At 38.6% G+C, this 26842-nt stretch overlaps 2 long non-coding RNA genes across 3 annotated transcripts in view; both read left to right on the top strand.

Annotated features, from left to right (window-relative positions):
• The first annotated feature begins 246 nt into the window (after positions 1-246).
• The window catches only part of LOC132112957 (uncharacterized), a 41141-nt gene continuing 14545 nt past the window's right edge, over positions 247-26842 (top strand). The window contains exons 1-2 of one of the 2 annotated variants that reach the window (XR_009425062.1): positions 254-331; positions 2226-2340. This is a non-coding gene — a long non-coding RNA (uncharacterized LOC132112957). Of the gene's footprint in view, positions 332-2225; positions 2341-26842 lie in introns of both variants that reach the window. The other variant, XR_009425061.1, reaches the window with a different exon arrangement.
• LOC132113272 (uncharacterized) lies at positions 23040-24157 on the top strand. The gene is made up of 2 exons (XR_009425130.1): positions 23040-23114; positions 23472-24157. It is a non-coding gene; the product is annotated as an uncharacterized LOC132113272 (long non-coding RNA).

The following is a 26842-nucleotide window of genomic DNA, read 5'->3' as shown; positions in this document are numbered from 1 at the left end:
TTTCTGTTTTTTTTTTGATCAAATAAATGCAGGCTTGATGAGCAGAAGAAACTTCTTTCAAAAACATTAAAAATAGTAATAGTAGTTTCCAAACTTTTGGTCTGTACTGTATATACAGTATATATATATTTGCTCATTTAGGTTTTGGAGAGTCATACTGCGTGACATTTTACTACCTGAATAATTTGTCCTGCGTTTCTTCACTTGGAATATTTTTTGAGTTACTTGTCTGATACGACTGTGTGCAGGTATCCATGGATTGAGAATCGACCAGTCAAGGTTCATGGTAGGAGCAGAGAACATTGAAGAGCAGATCCGATTCAAATCACAGGTAGTATGCTACTACTAGATATTGTTGACTATTCATTCAATTTGGTTTGATTTCAACTGGTTCAGAGAGAATAAGAACAAGTCGAGCACCAGAAAATAATAACTTTAACTGTTCTTTTTTTGCTAATGTCTGGGAGGTCACTGTGTAGAGAAGATGCGTTCATGGGTGACTGTTTTTTGACCTTTTAATCAAAATGTTTTCATCTACTGTGAGTTTGTCTCTAAAAATACTCACTTAAAACCACTGATACTTTTGACCGAATACCCAATTCTGAGTCTGCAAGGTATTGGAGAGTTGGATGAACGACTGTCAGTCTCATGACCTCAGACTAATTTGGCACATCGCTGTGCTGTTCTGAGATATTTCATTTGTGTGTGCTTCTCTTTTTTGTTGTATTTCTCTAACCTCTATCATACCTTGAAATTGAGTTCTGTGAAAGGCTTGTGGAGATTATAATATTTCATGGTAGGCTGACTGGAGTTGATATGCTTTAGTGCATTAAACGTGTCTGGTTGCTCTCTATACCAGTTTTATTAAAGCAATAAGTCATTATAGGCCATCCGTGAAACATGCTTAAAACCCCTTCAACAGAGGTAAAATCACTGTAATGCATGTCCTCAAGCGACTTATCCTTTATGTAATAAAAGAGTAGCAACTGCAGCTAGGCCTGTCACAATAAAAAATTTTGCTGAACGATAAATTGTCCAAGAAATTATCGCGATAAACGATAATATCGTCATTCTAAGACCAGTTTCAACGAATATAATGTTAATGTCATAAAAATGCAGGTACACCTTTTCAAAGATCAATAAACTTTTATTTTATGGCAGTTTCAGAGCAGGAAATACCAACATGTTGAGTTTGTGTGGCTTAAAATGAATAAATTTTGTATAAGTAATTTCTAATTACTTATACACACGCCTGTGTGTGTGTTAACTGGGCGCATTGACACATGCAACCACACGCCTACAGGCATATTTAGCTGAGCAAGCCAAATGAAGCGAGCGAAAATAAGGCCAATTTCGACAGAAAGGGCAACGAAGTTACTTGCAAAATATGTTACGCGGTATTAAAATGAAGTACAATAGTTGTGCAAGTACACAGCTGTATCGCTTGTGACGCAAACATCCACAAGCAAATGAAAGGCACTTCCCAAAGCTGGTCACTCTAGCGAGACGTTATCTCTTTATTCCTGGGACATCTGTGCCATCGGACAGGGTGTTTTCTGCCGCGATCTGTCCACAGGCTGCGCTCCAGACTAACCGCACATCACATCATGACATGTTTCATTATTCAAATAAAAATAGAAAAAAATTATCGCGACCGAAAATATTATCGAGCTCATTTTTTTATCATGCGATTAATTGATTTATCGACTATAGCGACAGCCCTAAACGCAGCATCATAATAGACATCCCTTCCATTTTCTCAATCACTATTAAATTCTTGTCAAGTAATAGAATTCATGAAAACATGAGCTATTTTGAAATGTAGCCATTTGGTATATTAATGAACAAAATTACATTTTAGTAGATATACACTACTGTTCAAAAGTTGCTTAAACTAATGACTCATTGGATATATGAATAATACAATATTTGTCTTTAGGTACTCAAGATAAACATGAGATTGGGAGAAACAAATTATTATTATTTAATTTTTTTTTAGACATAACTCAAACATAGGGCCCTATTTTAATGATCTTTGGACATGGTTTTAAGCGCATGTTGCAGGTGCACTTAGGGTGTTTCCGAATCCACTTTTGCTAGTATAAAAATGGGAAAAATGCTCCCAGTGTGTGGTCTAGAAGGGTTATCCCTATTCTGAGTGATGGGTGTGTTTATGGGCATACTGTGCAATAAACCAATTAGAGTCTCCTCCCATTCCCTTAAAGAGCGAGTTGTGTTCGTACCATGGCGGATTCGCTATTTAAACTGCAGAATTTTAAGGCGCACAGACTGAACGCATCTCCAGAGAACAAACGGATCTGCTCATGCGTGAGCAAATAGGTAGGCTAATTCTATTAAACGCAATGACTATCCATTAAGACATGTATGACATTTTTATATTTATGTAGCCTACACAACAACATTCCTTTACACTGTTATCCTTTAATTTTTAATATCTGGTATGTTTCTGTGCTGCTGTGCGTATCTGTGTGTAATAAGTGAATGCACGTTGTGGACTCGGCGAGAGGTACATTTTCTGCTAACACGCTTTTAAATAACAAAAAATAATATGTAGATTGCACCATTGACTTTAGACCAGGTTCTAGTTGGTATATGATGCAGGACAGGAAAATGAGAACTGCATCGGGCTGAAACTAGCAAAAACATTTGTGGCGCACTTTGTGCCGGATGTATGATAAAGCCTAATGCGTCATACTGACTCCAAACATTTCGACTGTAATGTGTATGTGTATATGCACTACATGAACAACAGTATTAAAACACCTGCAAGGACCATTACATCAACTGGAACTTTAATTAGATTGCGTTCTAAATATGAAGAAATTTATGGAGTTGGTCCCTTCTTTGCAGCTATAATAGCTTTCATTCTGGGATGTCCTTCAACAAGATTTTTGAGTGTTTTTGTAGGAACCTTTTCCCATTCATCAAGTAGAGAATTTATAGTTTAGGCACTGATATTGGAAGAGAAGGCCTGGCTCACAATCTCCATTTCAGTTCAAACCTAAGGTGTTGATCTTCCAAACCAAACAAATTGAAATATGTCTTTATGGACCTTGCTTTGTGCAGCCATGCTGGAATAGTAAAGGGCCCTTCCCCAAATAGTTCCACAAAGTTGGAAGCATGGCATTGCCTAAAATTTTAATGAATCCAAAACTACAGTTGGCACAATGCAGTTAGGCAGGCAACATTCTCCTTCTTCAAAGGCCAAATAAGAGGTATCAGATGAACACTGGAAGATCTTGACTTTGCAGTGGACCTGGTGCTACTTTCACATACCAACCAGCACATGCAGGAGAAAACAACAGCACGTAGCCTTGAAGATCAGAAAGACAAAAAGAGAGGTGATATCTTGGAAAGATAACACTCCCAACCCTCACCAGTAGAAGTAGTAAATCTTCTGGCCCAAAACCATCTCTAATCAACAACTACTTGCCCAGGGCAAACAAGAATGTGTGGAAACCATCATCACGAGAAGGCAATGGAGATGAACTGGACATATCATCCAGAGGGAACAAAAGATGATATCTTCTGGATTGCCAAAAGAGAGGAAGACCTGGCACCGAATAGTGGAAGCAGAACTGATGGCCCTGAACCACACCAGTCATCAGACACTGGCCCCAAAAGACAGGAGTGGTGAACTTTTGTTCCACTATTCCAAAAACCAGTGGTAGCGTGTTTTACACCAACCTATCCGATGCTTACTTGGTGATGTGATGCTTGCATGCAGCTGCTCGACCTTGGAAACCAGTTCCATGAAGCATGCACTGCATAGTTTTTGTGCTAATATTAATGTCAGTGGAAGTTTGAACTCTTAAAGAGGAGGTCATATGGTATTTTAAAGTGTCCTAATATTGTGTTGGAGTCCCCTACAAAAGGTTTAATTGTCATTTGCCAATGATTCCAAAATGATTAGATCCTAGCAAGTTCGAAGTAAACCCCTCCTTTCCATAAGCCTACTCTGCTCTGATTGGTCAACGCACTTGTCTCTCCCACATATAACTCACCTATAACTGCCAGTGCAGCAAAATAAACAACAATTTCATAATGATTATAAAGTCTGTGTGCCACACTACATTCTTTATTATTAAACCAAGTAATTAGAACAACATCAGTCTACAATAATCGACACATTCTTAGGAAATAGTGGGTTCACAGCGAATTATCAGAACTACTTCAATAAGAGAGTAATATGCGTTACTTGGAAACCTAAAGCTGAAATTGAAAATGTACACATAAAATATCAATCGTACTACTTACAGGTTGTGGTTCAAAAAGCTTGTTAGTCCAAATTAAGAAGATTAGAAGCCAATGAAGATGAAAGCCAAGATTAGAGAAGCAGTCACTGATAAAATGACATGCACAAAACGAAAGGTAACGATGAGTTGAAGGCCACTATTCCAAGAAACCTGGGCTTCCATACCACCAGCAGTTCCACAAACTGATCACCTCCATGCCACGCCAAATTAAGGCAGTAATTAAAGCAAAAGGAGCCCCTACCAAGTATTGAGTACATGTACAGTAAATTAACATACTTTTTTTTTTATTGGTCTTATGAAGTATTCTTATTTGTTGAGATAGTGAATTGGTGGGTTTTTGTTAAATGTTAGCTAAAATCATCACAATTAAAATAACCAAAGACTTAAACTACTTCAGTCTGTGTGCATTGAATTTATTTAATACACAAGTTTCACAATTTGAGTTGAATTACTGAAATAAATTAACTTTTCCACAACATTCTAATTTATTGTGATGCACCTGTATGAATGTACAGTATATATACAGTATATATATATATATATATATATATATATATATATATAAGATTTAAAAAATTTTGACTAACGGGGTGGTATATTAAACTTGTATACCAAAAAGTGCTGTACATTGTATTGCATAGATGGGTATAACATATAACTGAATAAGACAATACAAATCTTCATGATCTCAAACACAAACACACACACACACACCTGTTCACTGTAAACACACAGCATTTTACTGTTTGCGGAAAAAGATTTTGGTCTATATAGCTAGTTTTGCCCTTCATGACAACTGCGAGGGGGGTGATTTTTTTATTTTATTTTTAGAACTCATCCTTTAAATTATATTAAGCCTTAAAGTTCTGTATAATTAAGGGTCGTGATCACTTGAGTGACAGGTGGATTGCCGCTTCTGACAATGTCATTGGGCTAGGTGGGCGTGGCTTCAGCAACCATCTCCCGTCTTTTGCCCATTTTAGATTTTTCGGGAGTGCTGCGCTGCCAAGATGGTAATGGCCCACTCCACCCACTTTGACCTTCAGAAATAATCTTCAGAAAACTACGGGTGACGTCACGGACACTACATCCATGTTTTTATACAGTCTATGGTTCATATGTGCTTCATTTTCACTGGAGGAAACAGCTGTGGTGTGATGAGGGCTGAACAAAGCGAAGACTTTAGTGTAGATGTGGAACTGATTGCTCCCCCATGATATTTTGTAAATTGTATTCCTGACAAAGAACTACGCAGATACAGATATTATAACAATCTATCAGTAAACACACACCTTGTCCTCTGTTTGTCGCTCTGCGTCGTCCCGGTCTGCAGACTGAAAAAGAACGCAGTGAAAGACAGGGAAAAGCCAATCGATGTCTGCCGCCATTTTTATGTGAAATTTAAGGGGGACTGAGACAATCACGAATTTGTGTACAGTTTATGGAGCTAATCAGAAAACTTTAGGGGGGGCTATAGCACCACTAAAAATGGCCTAGCGACGCCCATGTTATTGGAGCTTTTCGTATTATAGTACTTTTGCAAAATGAAAGATTATAGTATTTCTTGTTTTGTCCTATAAGGCTATTAATAATCTAATTTATAGCACGTAATGGAGGCAGCAACATATGATAGACTCCTCTATCTATCATATGTTGCTGCCTTCCTTACTGTGCTATACATACAAAAGAAATGTCTTTTAATTTGTTTATATTTATATAAATATTTTACTTGTTTTCAATAATGTATTTTACAATAATACAGAGAGCAATGTGTAATATTTTACCAGATTTAGTCCTACATATTCACTTTTATTGGTTCACCACTAAATAATGTTATTTCACCAAATGTTTAGATTTTATAAAATTGTGCACTCATGATTTTTCTAGAATAACTTTTGCTGCTAAATTATCCACTAACCTAGTTTATAATATAATTTTTGTCATAGATTATGATTATATATTTTTTCATTTGTTATTCTTCATTAAAATGAAGTTATATTAAGTAGATTGTGTTTAACACACAAAAGAGTGTCGGTCAGGTCAACACACAAAAGTATAGAAATTCTACACTGATTTAAAAGAAAAACTGTGCTGGTATCAGACCGGATCCGAATCGGCCGATACTCAGAATTTTCTGGATCGGATCAGATATGAAAAATTGTATCGTTGCAAACCTATTTTGCAGTTCAGTTTACTAATGTGAAAATTTATGTGCAAGGTCCTTAATTTGCAGGCACAATTAATATGCAATATTCTTGTTAATACCTGGTACTTTCCGCTGAGATTTCCTTCAAATAGCAGTAGTTAAACTCTTTTGAATCATTCATCCGTTTCTTAGCATTGGTAAGTGACATGCCTCAGCACCTCTGTACAAAGTAATTGAGTGCAGCATTGAATGAAAGCTAGTCAGTGATTAATTTGTAAATTATGGGGTCCTGGAACAGTGACAAATATGGCACTTCTATTAGAAAGAGCCCATAAAACAGGTGCATTGACATAGCATTTCTATATAGAGTGGTGAAGAGTTAAATATTTAATAGAAGTTTAAATGCAAAATATAATAATAATATAAGTTAATATTTTTTATTAATATGAGGATTTTGCTAGTTATAGTCAACATTACTATTAACTGAACTTGCTAATGCTAATCATATTCTTACAACACCCTAGCAATGGCATAGAAATAGCAAAGAAAACAAAAATAACGACTTTATTCAACAACTCTTCTCCTCCTCATCCAGTATGGTGTGCCATGATACTCTCTCCATAATGGCGGTGTGCAAGAGCATATGGGATAAGGAGGAGAAGAATTGATGAATAAAGCCTTTATTTTTGTTTTCTTTGCACATAAAGGTCTTGAAGCTTTGTAAAATTACGGTTGAACCCCTGATGTCACATGGACTATTTTACCGATGTCTTTGCTTTTTTTCTGGACCTTGATCGTGGTAGGACCTTTGCTGTCTATGAGAGGGTCAGAGAGCCTCATTTATCTTTTTTACAAAGATTATGTTGTTGAATTATTGAGTATATCTCACAAAAGTAGCTAGAACATCGACAAGCTCATTTTCAGAGCAGTGGTGGATGAAAATCAAGTGCATTTGTAGATATATAGAATAAAATCAGTGGTCTGAGGTTCTACACCATTTTCCAACAAGTCAAAAAAAAAAAGTATATTAATATACATTAATATAAGTTGCTGGGACAGGGACTCCAACAAACCATCTTAGACTAGTCTGAGCAGTTTTCTTAAGCAAGATTTCCCATTTTTACTGCATTGCCCTGTGACCACCTCAAAGTTTTCTTTCCTATCTGTCACCTCATTCGATCTTACTGGAGAGTCAAGTTTTTCACTCCAGAACTAGAGTTGGTTCAAATGTCAAATGCTCTTGATAGGAATTGTGTAACATTAATGTGTTGCATTCATTCTAACACCACCTCTTCATCTTAACCCTTATGCGTTGTTGGGGACGTTTTCGTCCACTAGGGGGTAAAGTTTAGTCTTATTTTGGCCACAACTTTCTCTGTGTTTGAGCTAATGGAATGATTTTTGGTGACAAATCTTATTTTGACCCATATTTTTGGAAAATGCTTTGAATTTTTTCAAAAACTCAACGTTACACTGTGGGCAAATTCACTACCCTTTCGGTATGTTCGTGGATGAAAACATCCACTAAATTAAACTGCTGTAAAAATCTATCGGATAAATATTTTTTTTCAATTTTTTTTTTTGCATAAATCTATTAATCAACCTCAGTCCTGATCAAAACTACCAAATGTTTAAAAAAAAATCCAAGATTTTAACTCTTTAATTACCAAGTTCATGTCACTGATTAGGGGAAAAAACACACAAAATTACATATTTTCAATATAAAAAGTGATTGTGGACTGGATTTTTTTTTACCTTTTATCACAGTCTTGGGCATGTCAAAGATTAGTAACAAGATTGGCTTTGATGCATTGTTAGTTTTTGTGCCGCATTAGATTTAAATTTTTTCTCCCTAATTTGTTGTTGGTGGCTGTTTTTGCCCCATTGACTTCCATTATAGCGACATTTTTTGATTGCAAAGCCATGACACCATATAATCATGCATTCTTGATTGTTTGTGGTTTTCCCTTTTGGGAAGAGGTAAAAAAAAATATTTTTACAGTTGATCACTAGGTGGGACCATTAACCCTTTAGATAAGCCTGTGCAAAAAAAAGGCTTAGTTTCTGGCTTGTATATGGAGTTATATGGAGCATAACATCAAATTATAGTGTTTGTGTGTGTGTGTCAGATTCTTGATTGTTGGTGGTTTTCCCTGTTGGGAAGAGGTAACATTTGTTATTTTTTACAGTTGATCACTAGGTGGGACCATTAACCCTTTAAATAGGCCTGTGCAAAAAAAGGCTTAGTTTCTGGCTTGTATATGGAGTTATATGGAGTATAATAGCAAATTATAGTGTGTGTGTGTGTGTGTGTGTGTGTGTGTGAGAGAGAGAGAGAGAGAGAGAGCGAGAGAGAAAGAGAGGGTGTGAGAGAGACCTTTGTGCACTTACCTTGATGTACAGTATCTGAAAAAATCAGGGGCTGATCTACAGTTACACCGTTATCACAGTTTGATGATAAATAGTATGTGTGCACACTACAAAATGGCACAGGCTATCATTTACAAACTTAATCTCATGCAATCAATGTCTTGCATTTGAAACAGTTCATATAAGGAATAAGTGACCAAACCCCATAAGCACCACCACACTCACTAATGCATACAGTATGTATCGACATGTAATTAAGAGCATTATATAAGATTCAGTGTTATCAATATGTCAATTTATTATAAGAAACACAAGACTTTAACAGCCAATTACATTTACAGCTGGGGAGACTCAACTGATTTTCTACTGTTTAGTGTTAATCGCCATCTAACTCAACCAGTCAAGAGCTACATTTAGCCTTAGATGTAATATGGTCCCTGAAGCATAGGTTTTATTAGCTGACAATAATAATAAATAAACATTATAGGCACAAATACAAATGTACTTTTAGAAATAGTTTTTGAAAAATGTGGTGTTATTATTTTGGCAAGTTTAAATTAAAACATCTATGAAAACTTGTGTGATATTCCTTTAAAATAACGTTTTAGTATATCTTTTTTTATATATATAATTTAATGTGCAATTTCTTACATAATTTCTTTGAGTTAGACCAAACTTTTATTTTGGTGGGTTGTAGACAGAGTTTCTGTGTTTTGTAATAAACTATTATTATTATTTGCTATTAGGCCTACTTGAAGTATGTCATACTCTTCTGTGCAATAGTACTATATTTCTGTTTGAATTTCTTCAAGTTATACCGAAATTTCATTTTGACAGGTTGTCATAAAGACATTGCCGTTACTATCAGTCTGTGTATACGATATGAATGAATGACGATAGTTTTATCAAATAAAATGGTGAAATCCTCTATAGCGTGCTTGCGTGCACATGTGTAGCCTACATCATTTGTCAATATGAAGAGCTGAAAACACCATGCGTGCTTCAGTATGTGTGTGTAGTAGAGCACACATTCCCAGAGATGTGTATAACAACTCCTTCAGGGCCTCTGCTGGCCAAACAGGTGCCCTAAGCAGGACTGTATTGTTGTGTCCCCCTTCCTCAAATATGATGATGAAAAAAAACACGTACCATAGAAAATAGAACTTTAATCAAATAAAAAACTTAATGAATAAATTTTATTATTTACAAATTACAATTGTAGCTCTAGACATTTACCTATGGCTATAACTTTATTATGACTCTAATTTATTTTATAGTCTCAAGCATAATGAAATCATGCAAAAGGAAATTAAGCAGTTTTACTATGATAAAACCATGGTTTATTTTTGTAAGGGTTGTGATATGCACATTTTTTGTTGAAGAAATTATAAAGGCTGTGTCATCTATAGCAAAAAGGTGGCCAAAAATGAAAGATTAAGTGAATATTTGAATTAAATTTCAGGTCAGTAGCCTAAAAAAGGATTTGATTGTCCTGTAAGTGTAACAGCAGCATTTACATGGCATTTGGCTCCCTTTGCAGGCATTTGTAATAGCGTACATAAATGGATTATTTTGTATTTGCCTACATTATGTATTTTAACAGTGTTATTATTAACCAATAATTATTGCCTCATTGTTTTTTATACAATGCAATAATAAGTCATTTTAAAAGCTATTGATGGCTTAGGTCTGTTTTTATAGCAACAACAACATCAAAAAATTATTAAGGATGATTTGTGGTGTTAAAACCATCTGTAATTTTCATAAGGGAACCTTTCATAGGAATGTGCATGAAAGTGATAAACGGACCTTGTTTTTACCTAAATGATTTATAATTTATTTTAATATATATAAAAAATGTATAAGGTGTGCATTGTAGCTGACACCTAAATGAACACATTACAGTTGTTTTTATGACTGCAAGTCTTTCTCCTCAAATGCTATTGAGCTTCAAATTTGCGTTTGAGCCCATGTGAAAAAGTGGCATAATTTACATATGATTTACAGTTTATTTTAATAAATATCAAACATTCAATTCAATTGTGCATTATAGCTGACACCCAAATGAACAATTACAGTTGTTTTTATGACTGTAAGTCATTCTCCTCAAATGCTACTGACGTTAGAAAAGTGTATACCAATATCGCATGTAACTTTAGAGACGGTCCCTAAATTTGAGACTCTCGAACGTCCAACGTCAAGCCAACTTTATGCGTTTTTTTTTTTTTTTTTTGTAACTTTCTTTAGTTTTCTTTTCTCTGCGCCGGATTGCTGATGTCCTTTACCCGGGCATAGATGTTCATCCATCAATTATGAACATTCAGCCGAAAACATGAGGTGCGAGCGGTCGCGAGCACGGATGGGAGAATGGCGGAAGGTTTTTTTTTTTTTTGAGCAACTGGGATGGTGCCCCCTCTGGGAGTTGGTGCCCTACGCAGATTGCGTACTCTGCGTGTAGGGAGCGACGGTACTGAACACCTTTAATATTCACAGACACTAGTCCATATCGAGATTTGATTAAATGTACATCTCTACTTTTGATTTATTCATTCAAAAATGGCCGAATTTCATGACGTTCTGCTTCATACAGAAATTTCCATTTGGTACTGAATTCCGCGATTCAATCAAGCTGTTATGTATCCTCACGCTTTTTAAAAGTGGGTAACGTATCACGTAGTAGACTAACATTACACCACTGTAACGTTAGCTATTTATCATCTCAAAGTCTGTGCTTTCATTAAAGCTTCATTTCTTGATAGATAGATAATCCATGTTTCTCCTGTGTCTCATGGTTCCCTCGCTTCGCGCGTACTGAGAAAGTTTTCCAAACAAATCAGTCTCTTGCATACTGTCTATAGTCTCTTGCCGCTGGCGTCTTCTCGTGCTGCTGCATTCACTGCAGTCGGACACTGGAGATTCGCGCTCGTAAATTTTCAAATTGGCCATAACTTTTAATTCGTTGCTGCCAACTGGGGTGGCAGCAGGGGTGGCAAGACTTTCTTTTAGGGTGGCATTTGCCACCCCATGCCACCCCAGTAGATCCGTCCCTGGAAAAAATCCAAATGTGCACCTCATGCTCTCAGAACTACATGGAGTAAACAATAAAAAAAGAAGTGTGTTTATGCACCTGCTTCCTTTTGATGGTGAAAAGTACAGATGGCCTATAAGTGAAATGCTCCTCTTTTCTTGATGGTAAAGCCAGTTTAAAACCTTAAAATCCTGTAAAAAAATCTACTTTGCATCAAATTTATGAACAATGTATTATGAACCAAAATGCTATACCAACTTCAAATAAGCTGCAGCTCGCTGGAGGGGTCAAGCTACATAATCATTTCTAAAACTTTGGTACAAGTCAAGCCCTTTCTCGTGTTGCTTGCTGCTCTTCTCACCATTAAATGACCAAAACGATGGCATGCAAGTGTTTAAATCCACGTACTTTGCTTTTGTTTAGTCTATTCGCTTGTTAAGTTTGACGTCACGTAGCAGCGCTTCCGTGTCCAAACGCTCTATCAGTTACCACGAGAAAACAACAAAAGGTGCTAATATAAACTCACAATGTGTTAGAATACTAGCGTTATAATATTAGACTTTAACTCCATACCGAAGTCCCAGATAGCCAGACAATGAAAATATAAATATATAAAAAATATATAAAAATTATTTGTGTTTGGGACGCTGTGAGCACGGAGACTGTAGTGTATATCGTACGTTTAACTTAAATTATCAATATGAATAAACAGTGCTCATAAACGGCTGCTGAGGTCATATTCTCAAGTGAAGCGAGTTGAGGACTGGACCCGGAAACAGCGCTTCTTACGTCATCACTTAACAACTGAATACTTTCACCACCATTAAAAGGCAGCAGGTGCATAAATACACTTTTGTTTACTCCATGTAGTTCTGAGAGCTGAGGTGTACATTGTGATTTTCTGAAATACATCAAGGTAAGTGTGCAAAGGTCTCTCTCACACACTCTCTCTCTCTCTTTCTCACACACACACACATACACACACAATATAATATGCTGTTATACTCCATATAGCTTCATATACAAGTCAGAAATTAAGCTTTTTTTGCACATGCCTATTAAATCTAAAGGGTTAATGGTCCCACCTAGTGATCAACTGTAAAAATAACAAATGTCACCTCTTCCCAACAGGGAAAACCACCAACAATCAAGAATCTCACACACACACACACACACACACACACACACACACACACACACACACACACACACACTATAATTTGCTGTTATACTCCATTTAACTCCATATACAAGCCAGAAACTAAGCCTTTTTTTGCACAGGCCTATCTAAAGGGTTAATGGTCCCACCTAGTGATCAACTGTAAAAATAACACATTTTACCTCTTCCCAAAAGGGAAAACCACAAACAATCAAGAATGCATGATTATATGGTGTCATGGCTTTGCAATCAAAAAATGTCATTATAATGGAAGTCAATGGGGTAAAAACAGCCACCAACAACAAATTAGGGAGAAAAAATTTAAATGTAATGCTGCACAAAAACTAACAATGCATCAAAGCCAATGTTGCTACTAATCTTTGAAATGCCCAAGACTGTTATAAAAAGTAAAAAAAAAAATCCAGCCACAGTTACTTTTATATTGAAAATAAGTCATTTTGTGTGTTTTTTCCCCCAAATCAGTGACATCATTTATTAACTTGGCAATTAAAGTGTTAAAATCTTGGATTTTTAAAAAAACATTTGGTAGTTTTGATCAGGACTGAAGTTGATTAAAAGATTTCTGCAAAAAAATTGAGAAAAAATATGAATCTGATACATTTTTACAGCAGTTTAATTGAGTGGATGTTTTCATCCCGAACATAACGAAAGGGTAGTGAATTTGAACAATCCACAAGGGTTAATATCCTACTGTCTCTGAGTGTCTATGGGAGATTACACAGGATGTGCCTTAACCATTTAGCCACTCAGGATTACCTCTCCATTATGGCTCCGACAATGATTTCACATGTCCAGTCGGTCAAAAAGACGCTGACGGTGGTCTGACTAGTACTGTAAAAACATTGGCCAGTGGCTGACAATTGGCGTTTTGTGGCACTATCCTCAAACTATTCAACCTGACCAGACTGGTATGCCATGGGTTGAGGTTGGTCATAACTTTCAAAGTTGACCAGCTGAAAGCCCTTTGATTTGAAAGTGACTTCTTTGTGAGCAGTGAATCATACATCAAAAATGTATTTGTGTTTTTTTTGGCTGTGAAAATTCACTAATTTGACTACATCTTTTTCTCAGCAAAATGCACCTCTTTTTTTATCCACTCCCAACTGTCACCTCATTTGTTTTTACTGGAGAGTCAAGCATCTCTCTCTAGAACTGGAGCTGGATCAAATGTTAAGTGCTCTTGAGAGGATTTACCCCTCTTTCCTTCCTTGAAGATCCACTTCAAGAGCTTTTGTGCCTCATTTATGTGTTGCTTTCTTTCTAAATCCATTTCGTCAGCTTAATTTTGTACCATCTCTGTGCTCTTACATGGGATTACGCAGAGGTGCCAACAGTGATTCAACATACACACCATAAAAAACTGGGCCAACAAATATTCAATGGACCGACATTGGTCGTGACGTGTGTCATGGCTAAATATCAAAGCTGTCCAGACTGGAAAACCAACAAACCATCTTAGGCTACTCTGAGATAATTTTCTCAGCACAATTTCTCTCAGTTTTACCATATTGATGTATGACTACCTCAAATTGTCCATTCCCAACTGTTACCTCATTGGTTCTTAATGGAGAGTCAAGCATTTATGTCCAGAACTTGAGTTTTGAGAGGATTTACCCCACTCCAAGAACCCTTGTGTCTCACTAACATGTTGCATTCATTCTAATTCCACCTCTTCATCTTAATATCCTACTGTTTCAAGCCTTTATGTCCAGAACTAGAGTTTTGAGAGGATTTACTCCACTCCAAGAACCCTTGTGTCTCACTAACATGTTGCATTCATTCTAATTCCACCTCTTCATCTTGATATCCTACTGTTTCTAGCTCCTATGGTGGATTACCCATGAAGTGCCTTATCAAGTCTGACCTGAGCATGTTCTCATCACAGGTTGCACTTCCCCCCGTTGACCGCTAAGTGCTCCTTCACATTATGTGCCCTCTGGAAGTAAAAACTTGAGCCTCCAGAAGAGGAACACAGCAAAGCTGATTCTCTTACTCCCTGATATGGCTCGCTTCTGATGAACGGCTCTTCGCAGAGCTGACTTTTTTGCACAGGTGAGGCAGATTAATAAAGTTTACAGTTCTTACAAGCTTCAGCCATTTATCGCTGACTGCTAGTAATGTTCTTCTCTCCTTCTCCTATTAATCTTTAGCTCAGACGAGCTTGCTACTGCAACACCATGCTGTGGCTATTCCCATGTTTCATCCTGCTAAGAGCCGCAGCTTTTTCACAGTCCCTAAACGACAGCTTTCCTCCCAGCATTCTTCAACAAGGGGTAGGTGTAAGCTATACAGGGAGATACGGTTCACGGTGCCTGTGTGTGTCCGTGTACACCTATGTGAAAGTGGTAAATGATCCTCCGTGGCGATGAGCTCAGTGATTTGTTCAGGCCCATGGGTATCGATTCCCCAGCTGCCCAAAACTAAACAAAACAAATGATGAGCATGGGTGAATCCTGAGCCATGTGAATAAGAGCTGCAATGAGAGAGAGAGCACTGCGCTTCACCCATTTATCTCTATCAGAATATTCACTTCCCAGAACTTGAGTACAGCATGTCATGTCACTCCTGAGCACTCACACCACTGCTGAACTCTTGTGTATGCAAGAACGTGAATGCAAACACTTGTTGCTATGCAAGATGTTTCAAAATGTTTCAAAAATGTATCAGACAATTCAAGTCAAGTCACCTTTATTTACATAGCGCTTTTAACAATACAGATTGTGTCAAAGCACAATAATGTCAATAATGCAAAACAATTATGTTTTGCATTCTCAGTGCTGTTGGCCCTGCAGTTAATCAACCTATTTATTTATTTATGTATAGTTCTTACCAGAGTGTTATTTCCACCACATAATCGAAAAATCTAACTGTGTTTAACACCATGCCATGACAGAAATTACATTTTTGGGATTTGGATTAGGTTTTTGGAATACAATGGATAACATCTTTGTTTTGTTAAGACTAATTTAATTGCTAGCCTTTTCTGTATCCTAAATACACACAATTAAATATTTTTCCACCATAATTTAATACAATTACAGATTGATTGATTCCTAATAAGAATATTGCAGTTATAAGCAGTGCATAAGCAGCAAACTGTCTTCTGATTTGATATTACAACAATAATTAGCTGATAATTTACTATTTATTGCCAAAATTATTAAAACATTTTTTTATGCATTCAGAATTTTAAACAGTTTAAACATGCATTGGCTCTTGATGTCTAGAATTTCTGTTAAACTAATACACACACACATTACAGACCAAAAGTTTGGACACACCTTCTCATTCAAAGAGTTTTCTTTATTTTCATGACTATGAAAATTGTAGAGTCACACTGAAGGCATCAAAGGCTATTTGACCAAGAAGGAGAATGATGGGGTGCTGCGCCAGTTGACCTGTATATAATTCCATATATAATTCCACATGTATTAATTCATAGTTTTAATGCCTTCAGTGTGAATCTACAATTTTCATAGTCATGAAAATAAAGAAAACTCTTTGAATGAGAAGGTGTGTCCAAACTTTTGGTCTGTACTGTCAAATACTGTACTGAGCTTATATATATATATATACAGTACAGACCAAAAGTTTGGAAACATTACTATTTTTAATGTTTTTGAAAGAAATTTTTTCTGCTCATCAAGCCTGCATTTATTTGATCAAAAATACAGAAAAAAAATGTAATGTCATATATTATTACAATTTAAAATAATTGTTTTAAAATGTATTATACTTTAAATTATCATTTATTTCTGTGATGCAAAGCTGAATTTTTAGGATCATTATCACATGATCCTTTAGAAATCATTCTAATATGATGATTCATTATCAAAGTTGGAAACAGTTCTGCTGCTTAATATTTTTTCAGAACGTGATACTTTTTTAGGATACTTTGATGAATAAAAAGTAAAAAAAATGTTTTTAAAATATAAATATTTTGTAATAGCAATATACACTACTGGTCAGTAATTTGGAGTCAGTAATTTTTTTCTTTCTTTTTTTTTTTAAATAAAATCGATACTTTTATTCAGCAAGGATGTGTTAAATTGATAAAAAGTGATAGTAAAGAAAATATATTATTAGAATATATATTATTAGATTTTTTTTTTTAATAAATGCAGTTCTTTTTAACCTTTTATTCATCAAATATATTAGACAGCAGAACTGTTTCCAACACTCATAATAAATCAGAATATTAGAATGATTTCTAAATGATCATGTGATAGACTGGATGTTACATGTGACACTGAAGGCTGGAGTAATGATGCTGAAAATTCAGCTTTGCATCACAGGAATAAATTATTTTTTTAAAGTATATTCAAATAGAAAACTATTATTTTAAGTTGTAATAATATTTCACAATATTACTGTTTTTTCTGTATTTTTTTATCAAATAAATGCAGGCTTGATGAGCAGAAGAATCTTTCGAAAACATTAAAAATAGTAATGTTTCCAAACTTTTGGTCTGTACTGTATATATATATATATATATATATATATATATATATATATATATATATATATATATATATATATATATATATATATATATATATATATATAATATCTTGTGCTCGTAAGTTGCAGAATATGCAAATATGTTAATAATTTAACATGAAAATTGCATGTTATTTTTTATTTAGTACTGTCCTGAATAAGCTATTTCACATTAAAGATGTTTGTTACATGGCTCTGTAGATTACTTGATTCTGATTGGTCAATTGCGCCATCCAGCGGTATGTTATTCCCAGATAACAATCGCCAAATTGAATAACACACCCCTTTTACGAGTACTAAGAGTTTTCTTGACTGGTACTACTTATATGCTTATGAGTCACTCCACTATTTTAAATTATAACCAATTGCACACAAGTCTGTTGAGCTTATAAATGCAATGACCAATCAGAGGTGTTCAGATGATTTGTTGCTTAAACAACATTTTTGTTGTTGAGTGTTCGTGTTGACAGCTGTCTCAAGAATTTTCTCATCATAAACAAGTGCAGATATATGTTTGATGTAAGGAAGAGCTTCATTCATCAGTTGAAAGGGTTTAATCTTGCGCTAGACTGAAATTAGCCATAATATTCTCTGACAATGTAAATGTTCTTTGCTCACTTTCTTCGTATAATTTATTCACTGTTTAAATAACTGTGGAAGGTACAGGTAATTCATTACCTCATCCATAAATATGATTTGTGAATTCCATACATCTCTTAATAATGAAAACGATGACTCCCATCGTTCCACCCCCTTCATAAAAATTTATACTTCTGTGTCGGACCTACGCTGTAGCCTTTTCACCGTAGGTGTAACAGGGATGACGAGACATGAGACGTGTGGATCCATGTGCAAGCTTTTATTACACAGAGATGTGATCATAACAAGCATGGGTCAAACACTGGCAAACAGGTATACAGAGGGCAAGACAAAGAATGTTCCTAGGGCACGCATGGGTCTACAATGAACGAGAGGGGTAATCCAGAATCCAGAGCAAAGGGTCAAAACATGAGTAATAGAGTGCCGAAGTTTAATGTGCCATATAAACGTTGACAGATCAATGAAGAAGATTAATGTAAATGCTAAAAAACTCCATTCTAATATAATACAAATATTTTATTGTGTGATTTTCCCCCACCCCACATTGTAATTTTAATCTGTAAAGGTGTAACTTCCATAAAACTAATATTGCTTATTTTGAATTTATCCTCAGACGAGCTGACCGAAAGCCCAGTGTCCATTCTCGCATCTGCAGCTGTCATTTTCCTGCAGGGGAAAAAATGTCCCTGTTTTGTTTTATCCACAAACCATGTTCCCACTGTACACATTTTGGAAGATCATTCATACTCCCTGAAATGTTCAACCATCCATTGTAGCAACAATGTCATCTTTCCCTGTAGAGACCCGTTGTGACATCAGTTTTTGCAATTAGTATATAGTTTGTTTTCAGTTTACTTATTTTATGAAAATAAAGATGTTTACTACAGCTCTTGCTGTAAGGTTTCTGTGGCTCAGTTATTAGAGCATTTTATTAACTGTGCAAAAGGGTTGCGAGTTCAATTCCCAGAGAACACGCTGATATGTATAGCCTGAATGCATTGTAAGTCGCCTGTCTGAAAAATACCAAAAATTTAATGTTAAACTATTGTATACTACTTGTATACTATTGTAACTACACTCCAGTCAGCTCACAGTAATGTGAATGCGAGATAAAATTTACTACACTGGCTCTCACATTGGGGCTTGTGGATTACCAGGTAAAAATATTTAGAAAATGTGAACAAAATGAGTATATATGGTTTATCCAGGGAACATATATGGTTTATTTATATTGTATTATAATAAGCATTTGTTGATGTTATTGGACAATTCTCTTTAAATTCAACATATGTAATTATATACAACTATTATATTAAATGTTTGGAATTTAACTGTGTTATGCTTGTTCAGAGATTGTTTGTATAGTTATCTTAAATACATAGAACACTATTATAACTCCTCTAACGTTATCCCTCCCTAGTTTTACTTACCGAGACTCGATAAAACTTGTCCTTCATGCTGGCCCTTACAATACGGGTAAGTAAATCAGCATCTAAAATGCACTGTTCTACATGTCCAGATTTATAGTGGTTCTCTCCTCAATCTATGGTTTTTCTATCGTCTGACAAACAAGGACATAATAATGGAAATTGATATGGCCATAGCTAACCTTAGTGCTTCTGAGATGGTAAAATCGCGTTTTTTTTTTTCTGGTGAATTAGCAAATGGTATGCAAACATACAATCAAACATAATACAGTGAAAGATAGTCTTTAAAGTTTATTTGGGGCACAATGATAAGGCATAATAATCTTAATCACAAAGAAAATAATATTAAGGTTTATATAAAATAACAAAATATTACATTAAACATTAACAAAATATTAAAAAAATTCTTCAGAGAGACACACATAAACAAAATTAGTTTCTAACATAAAAAAAAATGAATAGGCAATATTCTCATGGAGAAGTGGATAAGTGTTCATACACAGCGCAGATCATAATGAGCGAGCGTGTTTTTTTAAATAAAGTTTGAGGAAGCTTGATGATGACGTTGATCTGCGACCATGGTGTGCTGTAGTCCGTTTATAGCCTACCGTTAGCATTTTATATCTGACGGCTTTATTTAGGCTTCAAAATGTATACATTTTGGAGTAATTTGTAAAGATTGAACTGCCCCCAGTTCCTTGAACTGCCCCCCTCCTTGAACTGCCACCTTAACGTGGTGGAGGGGTTTGAGTACCCGAATGACCCTAAGAGCTATGTTGTCCGGGGCTATATGCCCCTGGGCATATATATATGCCCCTGCGCCCGGTATGGCGCAGCTGGGGCCCCACCCTGGAGCCAGGCCCGGGGTTGGGGCTCGTATGCGAGCGCCTGGTGGCCGGGCCTCCCCCCACGGGGTCCGGCCGGGCTCAGCCCGAAGGAGCGACGTGGGGCCGCCTTCCCGTGGGCTCACCACCTACAGGAGGGACCGTAAGGGGCTGGTGCTTAGACAATCGGGTGGCAGTCGAAGGCGGGGGCCTCGACAGCCCGATCCCTGGACACGGAAACTAGCTCTAGGGACGTGGAACGTCACCTCACTGGCGGGAAGGAGCCCGAGATTGTGCGTGAGGTTGAGAGGTTCCGACTAGCGATAGTCGGGCTCACCTCTACGCACAGCTTGGGCTCTTGAACCACACTCCACCACTCTGGAGTTGCCCATGGTGAGAGGCGGCGGGCTGGTGTGGGTTTGCTTATAGCCCCCCAGCTCAGCTGCCATGTGTTGGAGTTTACCCCGGTGAACGAGAGGGTCGCTTCCCTGCGCCTTCGGGTCGGGGATAGGTCTCTCACTGACGTTTGTGCCTACGGGCCGAACGGCAGTGCAGAGTACCCAGCCTTCTTGGAGTCTCTGGGAGGGTTGCTGGAAAGTGCTCCGACTGGGGACTCCGCTGTTTTACTGGGGGACTTCAACGCCCACGTGGGCAACGAAAGTGACACCTGGAGGGGCGTGATTGGGAGGAACGGCCCCCCTGATCTGAACCCGAGCGGTGTTCAGTTATTGGACTTCTGTGCTAGTTACAGCTTGTCCATAACGAACACCAGGTTTAAGCATAAGGGTGTCCATCAGTACACGTGGCACCAGGACACCCTAGGCCGTAGGTCGATGATCGACTTTGTGGTCGTTTCATCCGACCTCCGGCCGTATGTCTTGGACACTCTGGTGAAGAGAGGGGCGGAGCTGTCAACCGATCACCACCTGGTGGTGAGTTGGATCCGATGGCGGGGGAGGAAGCTGGATAGACTCGGCAGACCCAAACGTACTGTGAGGGTCTGCTGGGAACGTTTGGCCGAGTCTCCTGTCAGAGAGATCTTCAACTCCCACCTCCGGCAGAGCTTCGACCGGTTTCCGAGGGAGGCTGGAGATATTGAGTCTGAGTGGACCATGTTCTCCATCTCCATTGTCGAAGTGGTCGCTCGGAGCTGTGGCCGTAAGGTTTCCGGTGCCTGTCGAGGCGGCAATCCCCGAACCCGGTGGTGGACACCGGAAGTAAGGGATGCCGTCAAGCTGAAGAAGGAGTCCTATCGGGCCTGGTTGGCTTGTGGGACTCCTGAGGCAGCTGACAGGTACCGGCAGGCCAAGCGGACTACAGCCCGGGTGGTTGTGGATGCAAAAACTCTGGCCTGGGAGGAGTTCGGTGAGGCCATGGAGAAGGACTAACGGTCGGCCTCGAAGAGATTCTGGCAAACCGTCCGGCGCCTCAGGAGAGGGAAGCAGTGCCCTACCAACGCTGTTTACAGTAGAGGTGGGGAGCTGTTGACCTCAACTGGGGATGTCGTTGGACGGTGGAAGGAATACTTCGAGGATCTCCTCAATCCCGCTGTCACGTCTTCCATTGAGGAAGCAGAGGCTGAGGGCTCAGATGTGGACTCGTCCATCACCCAAGCTGAAGTCACCGAGGTAGGCAAGAAACTCCTCGGTGGCAAGGCACTGGGGGTGGATGAGATCCGCCCTGAGTACCTCAAGTCTCTGGATGTTGTGGGGCTGTCTTGGCTGACACGCCTCTGCAGCATCGCGTGGCAGTCGGGGACGGTGCCTCTGGGATGGCAGACCGGGGTGGTGGTCCCTCTTTTTTTGCGTGATTTCACATAGAGCAGCTGTTACTACACAGAGCCATTGTTAACTGAGAAGATGCGCAAATCCACGTTCATTTTCAGCGTTTATTGGCGCATCTTCTCAGTTAACAACGGCTCTGTGTAGTAACAGCTGCTCTATGTGAAATCATGCACCTGATGGAATTAACCGCTGATTAGAGAACCGGCTTTACTGACGAGATGCGCATTAACGATCGGCCGATCGTGATCGGAGCACTCCTAATAAGGACGATCCGTCGTCTTTACAAAGACACAGCCGTGAAGCTCTTTTAGTGAAATTTGCTCTTTAGGAAATGCTCTTTTAGTGCTGAGGCGCACAGGGGAATTGGCCACTTGCAACACAACAGGGGTTAGTCCAGCCTGAAGTGCGCAACTCATTCGACACAGTAACGACCACCGCTGCAGCGCCGTCTCGCCAACACACAAAGCTTCTGAGAGCGTTCTGAACTCGTAGTTCACAGCAGACACAGTTGAACAGAACGATACTAACGCTCGGCTCCGAAGAGAAAAGCTGGTATGCATTGCACCTGCTGCCTTATTTTACTTACGCTGTGATCAGTGACAGCTGGATACAATAATTGCATGCCAATGTGCATTGGCTCGTTTAGTTTACACTCAAAGTGGATTGGTCTATCGAAGCGATATCTCAATTTCGTCAGTCATCGACGTGACGTCAAGAGTGACCGACTGAAAGGAAACTTTGATTCTCGTTCAACAAAATTTACATTTTTTTCAGTCATTTCATACATTTTAGCAAAATGTAATTAAAATGTTACGTGTTAGGTTTAGAGTATGGGGCTGTCACGTGAGGAACAACTCAAACCCGGGGAATCGAAAGGTGAACTAATCAATTCTCTTTCTGGCTCAGACTGCATTGGTTAAACTTATGGGGCTGTCACATGATGAACGAACGACTCAATCCCGAAGATTTGTAAAACAGGTGAAATAATTCCTGTACAGATACCATAGAATGTTGAGCATGCACGACATAATGAATCACTCCCTGAAACGACTCGTTCTTCCCGAGTCACATTAAAGATTTGTTCAAAATGAACGAATCATTCAAGAACAACCCATCACTAATTTCCTCTTCCACAAAAGGTACATTGTGTTGTCAAAATGTTGTCAAAGCAAAAGAATGCATCTTAAAAGAGTGTCTATGGTGTGTCTGTGATGCCCATTGCGGCATCTTACCAGATTTTAAAAAACAGCTCTTGTCTTACAATTTAAAAATGCTAGTGGCAATCATGAGCATCTGTGCTGCTGTTCATCTGATTTTTTTTTTACGTTTAAACAGAGCTGGCAACGATGGCCACATTTGTATTCAAAGCCACATATTACCTGCTTCAATCTACAGTCAAACTGACAGACGAGCCACACTCTCTAAGTCAAGGACATATGACTAAGCACTGGAGTCTGCTCAGCTTTGATTCACAGTTGATTCCAGCTGTTCATGAGCCTGAGGATGGCGTGCGGACGCATGTGACAGATGTGCTAGCAAAAGTATAATGAGTGCAGATTTGTACCAATGAACTCGCTGAATCATAATGAGCTTCAACTGAAAACCCCAACAGGTTTTTGTAGACTTTAATGAAGACAGACAGTAGGTGATGAGATGCCACTGATACCCGCTGATTTACATACATCTTGTAAATCAAAAAGAAAACAAGATTATGTTTCAGCTTCTACATTTTTGATATCATGAAGCAGGAATTCTCTTTGTAAATGGACAGTGCTGTTTCAGGGTTACTTTTGGTGTGGACCTGTTGGACGTCAGCCTTTTTTACATCAACCAAAAACAGGCCAAACTCTGACATCAAATAGACACAGCTTTTATTTGAAAAGAGAAGAATAAGGTAAATGACAGTTCACACAGGACATGTTCTTGCAGTTTATCTGCACTGTTTTGTTTTTTTAATTGGTCATGTACGCACAGTAAACCTATAGATTGATGTCACTGATCCATTTCTGGGTTCTGAAATCTTGTTCAGATACGGTCTGATTTTTGCATGTGCTTTGTCTATGCTGCCCAATCTATAAAGATAGATAGATAGCTGTTATGGAAAAGAAGAAATGCACACAACCCAGATAGCATGTGGATGTGGGCCACTTAAAGCAATAATATAGCACTGTTGGCCTTCTTATGGCCCGGACAAAATGGATGTGAGCCTGAAGTGACCCATATTTAAAGCAGCAAAAAATGGACCAAAAGTATCAAAACATAAGTAGGCCTCTCTAGGTAAAGATGTGGTGTTGTAGGCAATGTGTAATCTGAATGTGACCCTAAAGTGACCCATATTATAAAAAAAGTGATTATGGCCCAAATGATGCCAACCAAAAATGTGGCATTATCGACAAAGGCTAATCACGGTGTAAACCAAATGTGGTCTACATATATTTCAACAAATTTGCCAAAACTGGCCTAGATATGTTTGAATGTACCTGGGCCATTTTTGGCAAATATATGGCAATGTAACCACTGGTTAATTGTGAGCCAAAGGTGGCTTGCATATAATAATACCAGTGTGGCCCAGTTATCCTAAAACATATATAAGCCAGTTTTGGCAAAGAAATGGCAGAGTGAGTACTGGCTAATGTGGAAGGACTGGCTAATGTGGCTGTGATCCTAAAGTTGCCCACATATGATGCCACAAATATGGCAGTTGTCCTCAAGCATATTTTGGCCAGTTTTGGGAAAGAAATGGCAGAGTGAGCACTGGCTAATGTGGCTGTGAGACTAAAGTGGCCCTTATATGATGCCGCAAATGTGAACAGAGCAGGTCAAGGGGCCGCTATCAACAGCTGAGTTAGCTCTGATAGCCACAGCAGGTTCATCTAAAGTGGGGCCACCAGAAGAACCTTGTGTTTCTGTTCCCTTACTCCCCTGATTACCTGTGGGATCAGAGTGATCGGGGTAAAACCATAAAGGAGAAGGTTTGGACAATCATGGACCAAAGCATCCTTTGTTTTTAAGAAATAAACTGGGCTGTGAGAGTTGTCTTCTGCAGCGAAGAGGTCTACTTCGGCCTTTCCAAAGATCTCCAAGATCCTCTGAACCATTTATGGATGGAGCATCCACTCCCCTGAGGGAACATTGTTCCTTGGTTTTTGCCCAGTATATGTGCTGTCCTCAGCGAGCTCTGAAGAGATGCTTTGAGGAGAGGAAGCCTTCCTGGCGATTTATGTAGGGCATCACAGATATCTCCGATCGGATTAGCACATGGCGACCTTTTAGGACTAGCATGAAGAACTGACAGGTTCAACATACTGCTAGTATCTCCAGGCAGTTGATGTGGAAACCCTTTTTCTGCCTTCGACCAGTGGCCGAAAGTTGGTGTGCCTTCGCACAGTGCCCCCCAACCTGAGTTGGAGGTGTATGTCATGACAACTGTCCTTCTGCAAGCCATCCTGCAAGACCTGTTCCATCGAACACAGGCCTGACTCACCCTGATGTGCAGGCATCTGTGATGCCAGGCATGGGATGGAATTCGTGGTTTCAACCAGCATTGGAGAAGGAGCATTTAAGCAGACCCAACTGTAGCACTGACGATGCTGCTGCCATGAGGCTCAGCATCCTTTGAAACACTTTAAGGGGTGAGTGGAACCAATCTTGAAAGAGGTCGCCAGCCTCCATATAGCCAGAGCCCGATTCAGTGCAACTACAGCTCTCATTTGGGCTGAGTCGAAAATTTATCCCAGGAATGATATTGGCTATCTGAGTCCCAGGCACTCCAGGTGGCTGAAAAGGAGGGTCCTCTTTGATATTAATTCTTCCTCTGACTGGGTCAGAAGGAAGTTGATGTAGTTGAGAATGCAGTTTTCCATCTGTCTCTGATGGGAGAGCATCCATGTACTTCGTAAAAAGTGCAGGGGGCCAGTAGTATGCATCCAGCAAAAATGAACTAGACTCTTGAGTGAATTTGCGCAAAGATCTGTTTCAGCTTAGTCATCCTGAACAACCTTTTCATGAGGGCATGATTCAGGTGTCTGAGATAAAGGATGGGCCTGAGGCCACCATATATTTTGGGGATGATGCAGTAGTGGCTGTGGAAGCCTGACTCATTCTGAGCTGGGTGAACCGTTTCTACGGCTCATAATGACAGCAAATGCCAGGGCTTACCTGCTAGAAATAAGCTCTTTCATAATCGCTGGAAGACGGCAAGGGAAACGTACCGGAACTGCTGCATTGCTGTAGCGGCAAAAAGGCAGGTCAACAGTGCTGAGAGGTCTCGATTCCAGCTACGAAGGCGTATTCATCGGCGAGTGGCTTCGAATCAGTGTAGAGACATAGTGGACGCTGAAGGAGAAGAAATCTGAGAATCCTGTGGTGAATGCCCGCTTATATAGCCAGGCTTTGGCAGGTTTGGCGGGCTTTCATCACCATAAGCTTGTGCAGCTCCACTGCCTAGCCATTGGTTAATTTTTTAATACACTGCACGAAACACTGGCTGTGCAGTTTCACTGCGTGAATGAAAAAGGCTTCAGTTCAGGAGAAAAAAGGCTTTTTCCCATATGCGTCTAGCAAGACGCAGTACGAGTGTAGTATCGAAAGGGAAACAATTGTTCAGAATGTGCAGTTTTACTAGTTGATAAGAAAATACACAAAATGTGTAACTGTTCAATAATTTAATGTTGTAAAAAATCTGATCATAAAGATGTGATACTTAT

The sequence above is a fragment of the Carassius carassius genome, chromosome 32 (assembly GCF_963082965.1).
Source record: "Carassius carassius chromosome 32, fCarCar2.1, whole genome shotgun sequence".
Lineage (NCBI taxonomy): Eukaryota > Metazoa > Chordata > Actinopteri > Cypriniformes > Cyprinidae > Carassius > Carassius carassius.
This window is presented reverse-complemented; position numbering and strand designations above follow the sequence as displayed.